This window comes from Pristiophorus japonicus, chromosome 23 (assembly GCF_044704955.1).
Source record: "Pristiophorus japonicus isolate sPriJap1 chromosome 23, sPriJap1.hap1, whole genome shotgun sequence".
In the NCBI taxonomy this organism is placed as follows: Eukaryota; Metazoa; Chordata; class Chondrichthyes; family Pristiophoridae; genus Pristiophorus; species Pristiophorus japonicus.
Genome location: NC_091999.1, coordinates 61,637,493 through 61,642,458, shown reverse-complemented (window position 1 = coordinate 61,642,458; position 4,966 = coordinate 61,637,493). Strand labels below are relative to the sequence as shown.

Here is a 4,966-nt window from a genome sequence, read left to right as displayed (position 1 = left end):
GCGAGAGAGAGAGACAACGCGAGACAGAAAGGGTGAGACTGAAAAGTGAGGCAGACTCAGTGAGAAAAAGACTCAAACACCTACATATACAGAGATGTGTGTGTGATCTATAAAGAGAGAGAGGGAAAGAGTGAGAGAAAGACAGTGACAAGGAGAGAGACAGATAGAGAGAGTGCGACAGATAGAGAGAGAGACAGATATAAACAGAAAATGATGGAAATACTCAGCAGGTTAGAGGTAGCAACGACCAGCGACAGGCAAAGAGAGACAGATAGGCAGAAACATAGACAGACAGAGATGATGGGTAAGAGTGAGACAGTCAGACAGAGAGACTGAGTGAATCCCTTTCGAACAGAACTGGGCACCGTGAGAAAGAGACAGACAGATTCAGAACCAGAGACAAACAGGGAAACAGGGAGAGACAGACAGCGAGATAGAGACAAAGAGAGACAGAAATTTTGAGACTGAAAGGGAGGATCAGACTGAATGAGAAAAAGACTCAAACACATACATACACAGAGATGTATTTGCGTGCTCCAAAATGAGAGGGGGGGCAAATAGTGATGGAATGACAGAGAAAATGACAGGGACAATGAGAGTGAAAAAGAGGGCGACAGATAGTGAGAAAGACAGATAGAGAGAGAGAGACATAGAGACAAACACAGAAAATAATGGAAATACTTATCAGGTTAGAGACAGCGACAGACAGAGTGGGTCAGAGAGAGACAAAGACTCAAACACACAAACACATGCACAGCTCTCAAAAGAGAGAGAGCGGCAGAGACATTTCACAATTTCATTTCATTATCTGCTCAGAGTGTCACATAGTTACAGAAAACTAGAGATTCAGCAGATGAAAATTGGGTATCACTGAGCAGGATGGGAAAAATATCTGTTTAAGTAAGGAATTACCAGGAGTGGGGTTCGAACCCACGCGGGTATAAACCCACTAGATCTTAAGTCTAACGCCTTTACCACGCGGCCATCCTGGTCCTGATCCTGTCACAGGTTGGACTCAGCCTCTGTGAGAATCTGGGCTTCAGCTCCAGACATATCGGATTTCAGGGAGCATTTACAAACATTTTTCTTTACATTGACACGGGCGCAACTCTCCTATTATTTTTCGACTAAGGCTCTGGGAACTTACACATCTACCCGAGGGTGCAGATGGAGCTTCAATTTAAAATTTCAGCCGATGGTCAACAGCTTCAACAATGCAACATTCCCCAAGTACTGCATTTGAGTGTCAGCCAAGATTATGGGTTCAAGTCTCAGGAGTGGGACTTACACACACAACCTCCTGATTCAGTCGAGAGTGGAACCACTGAACCAAAACCGATACCAACGTTCACAACTGTATTATTTTCCCCAAGTTTTTTAAAAAGTTCCAGGACGTACCAAATTCATGGTGATGATTTCCACAGACAGTTGGACATACACAGAGACATACATACAGATAGACATACACAGACACACGCACACACAATAACCAAAAATATACACGCTTCAACATAGAAACATAGAAATTAGGTGCAGGAATATGCCATTCGGCCCTTCGAGCCTGCACTACCATTCAATAACATCATGGCTGATCATTCAACCTCAGTACCCCTTTCCTGCTTCCTCTCTATACCCCTTCATCCCTTTAGCCGTAAGGGCAATACCTAACTCCCTTTTGAATATATCTAATGAACTGGCCTCAACGACTTTCTGCAGTGGAAAATTTCAGAGGTTATCCACTCTCTCACTGAAGTCGTTTCTCTTCATCTCGGTTTCTAAATGGCTTACCCCTTACTCTTAGACTGTGATCCTTGGTCTCGAACTCCCCAGCAGCGAGAACATTCTTCCAGCCTCTAAGCTGTCCAATCTCGTCATAATTTCTCATGTTTCTTCTGATCTCCTCTCATTCTGCTAAACTCCAGTGGATACCAGCCCAGTTCATCCAGTCTCTCCTCATATGTCAGTCCTGCCATCCCGGGAATCATGCTGGTGAACTTAAGCTGTACTCCCTCAATAACAAGGACGTCCTTCCTCAGATTCGGAGACCAAAACTGAACACAGTATTCCAGTTGTGGCCTCACGGAGGCCCTGTACAAATGCAGTAAGATCTCCCTGCTCCTATACTCAAATCCCCTAGCTATGAAGGGGAACATGCCATTTGCCTTCTTCACCATCTGCTGCACCTGCATACCAACAATCAATGACTGATGTACCATGGCACCCAGATCAAGATATACAAAGATTGCCTTAGACAAGTAGATGGATAGACAGGCAGGGTCACTGTCGCAACTTTGGCTGTCTTTTGCGTTTTTCAGTCGAGGATACTGCCACTGAACCAAAGCCAATACCAAAGTTCACAACCGTATTATTTTCCCCAAGTCTTTTTAAAAATGTTCCAGCACATACCAAATTCATGGTGATGATTTCCACAGACAGTTGCACATACACAGAGACATATATACAGATAGATAGACTCAGAGACACACACACCCACACATATAACCAAAAATATACATGCACCAACAGACATGATTTTGACATATAGACGGATAGACAGACTAAATCACTGTCGCTACTTTGGCTAATTTTTGCGTTTTTCTATCCGTATGAATCATGAATATTGCAGATGAATAAAAATGAGAAATAGATGTCAGTGTTGAAATGTGTGGGACGTTATTCTGCCGATCTCAGGATCCGTTTTGCAAAAACCTGGTTAAATTGTAAAATGGAATGAAAAATGCTGTGAATTGTCGTCGGCAGGATTCGAAACTTCACGCAGAAAAACGAAAGGATTTCTGGACCATCGCTTTAACCACTCGGCAACAACTACTGCTTCTCTGGCCCTTTAAATGTTACTCAGAAAAAACTCAGTCATCCATCTCTGCAACAGACGGCCACAGAATCCTGAAAAAGTCCCCGTTTGCAAAAGATCTGTAAGAGGCAATCTCCTCTTGCTGTATTTTTACTGTTCTATATTGCTGTGGAACTTTTTAATAAAATCTATACCAAGAAACAGAAGTAAAATTCGACATTTAGAAAAAGCTGCTTTTCCGTCGGGGAATTGAACCTGGTTCTCCCGCGGAAAAGGGGGGCATAATCGTCACGACACGGACGAGGGAACGAGTTGCATCCGAGCAGTAATCTCGCTGTGAACCGAAGTCGACAGAAACATTGATCGACAGAGACAAACCGATAAACAGGGATTGGCAGACAGCGAGAGAGAGACAACGAGAGACAGAAAGCGTGAGACTGAAAAGTCAGTCAGAGTCAGCGAGAAAAAGACTCAAACACCTAAATATACAGAGATGCGTGTGTGTGATCTATAAAAAGAGAGAGGGAAAGAGTGAGAGAAAGACAGTGATAAAGACAGTGACAAGGTGAGAGACAGATAGAGAGAGAGCGACAGATAGAGAGAGAGACAAAGATATAAACAGAAAATGATGGAAATACTCAGCAGGTTAGAGACAGGAACTACCAGCGACAGGCAAAGAGAGACAGACAGGCAGAAACATAGAGAGACAGAGATGATGGGAAAGAGTGAGACAGTCAGACAGAGAGATTGAGAGAATCCCATTGGAACAGAACTGGACACGGTGAGAAAGAGACAGACACATTGAGAACCAGAGACAAACAGGGAAACAGGGAGAGACAGACAGTGAGATAGAGACAAAGAGAGACATAAACATTGAGTCTGAAAGGGAGGACCAGACTGAATGAAAAAAGACTCAAACACATACATACACAGAGATGCATTTGCGTGCTCCTTAAAGAGAGGGAGGCAAATAACGATGGAATGACAGAGAAAAGGACAGGGACAAAGAGAGAGACAAAGAGGGAGACAAATAGAGAGAAAGACAGATAGAGAGAGAGATAATCAGAGACAAAAACAGAAAATAATGGAAATACTTATCAGGTTAGAGTCAGGGGCTAATAGAGACAGGCAAAGACATGGACAGACAGAGATAATGGGACAGAGAGAGACAGTCAGACAGAGAGTCTGAGAGAATCCCTTTGCAACAGAACGAGACACCGTGAGAAAGAGACAGATTGAGAGACAGAAACAAACAGAGAAACAGGGACAGACAGAGTGTGTCAGAGAGAGGCAGACTGAGAGAGACAAAGACTCAAACACACAAACACAAACACAGCTCTCCAAAGAGAGAGAGCGGCAGAGACCGAGCGACACAGATACATTTCACAATTTCATTTCATTATAGACTCAGAGTGTCATATCGTTGCAGAAAGTTGGAGATTCAGCATTTGAGAATCGTGTATCACTGAGCAGGATGGGAAAAATCTACTTTTAATTAAGGAATTACCAGGACTGGGGTTCAAACCCACGCGGGTATAAACCCATTAGATCTTAAGTCCAACGCATTTACCACTCGGCCATCCTGGTCCTGATCCTGTCAGAACTTGGACTCTGCCTGTGAGAATCTGAGCTTCAGCTCCACGCCCACAGCGACACACAGACACAAAGGATTTCAGGGAGCATTTACGAACATTTTTCGCTATATTGACACGGGCGCAACTCTCCTATTCTTTTTCGACTAAGGCTCTGGGAACTTTCACATCCACCCGAGGGTGCAGATGGAGCTTCAATTTAAAATTTCAGCCGATGGTCAACAGCTTCAACAATGCAACATTCCCCAAGTACTGCATTTGAGTGTCAGCCAAGATGATGTGTTCAAGTCTCAGAAGTGGGACTTACACACACAACCTCCTGATTCAGTCGAGAATGGTGCCACTGAACCAAAACCGATATCAGAGATCACAACCATATTATTTTCCGCAAGTTTTTTAAAAAGTTCCAGGACGTACCAAATTCATCGTGATGATTTCCACAAAGAGTTGCACGTACACAGAGACATACATACAGATAGGCATGTACACACAATAACCAAAGATGTACACGCATCAACATAGAAATATAGAAATTAGGTGCAGGTATATGCCATTTGGCCCT

At 43.5% G+C, this 4,966-nt stretch overlaps 2 non-coding genes across 2 annotated transcripts; both read right to left on the bottom strand.

Moving 5' to 3' along the window:
• Positions 1-909: 909 nt before the first annotated feature.
• Positions 910-992, bottom strand: trnal-uaa (transfer RNA leucine (anticodon UAA)). The gene has a single exon. It is a non-coding gene; the product is annotated as a tRNA-Leu (tRNA).
• A 3,324-nt stretch (positions 993-4,316) lies between these two features.
• trnal-uaa (transfer RNA leucine (anticodon UAA)) lies at positions 4,317-4,399 on the bottom strand. Its single transcript has one exon. It is a non-coding gene; the product is annotated as a tRNA-Leu (tRNA).
• Positions 4,400-4,966: the final 567 nt, after the last annotated feature.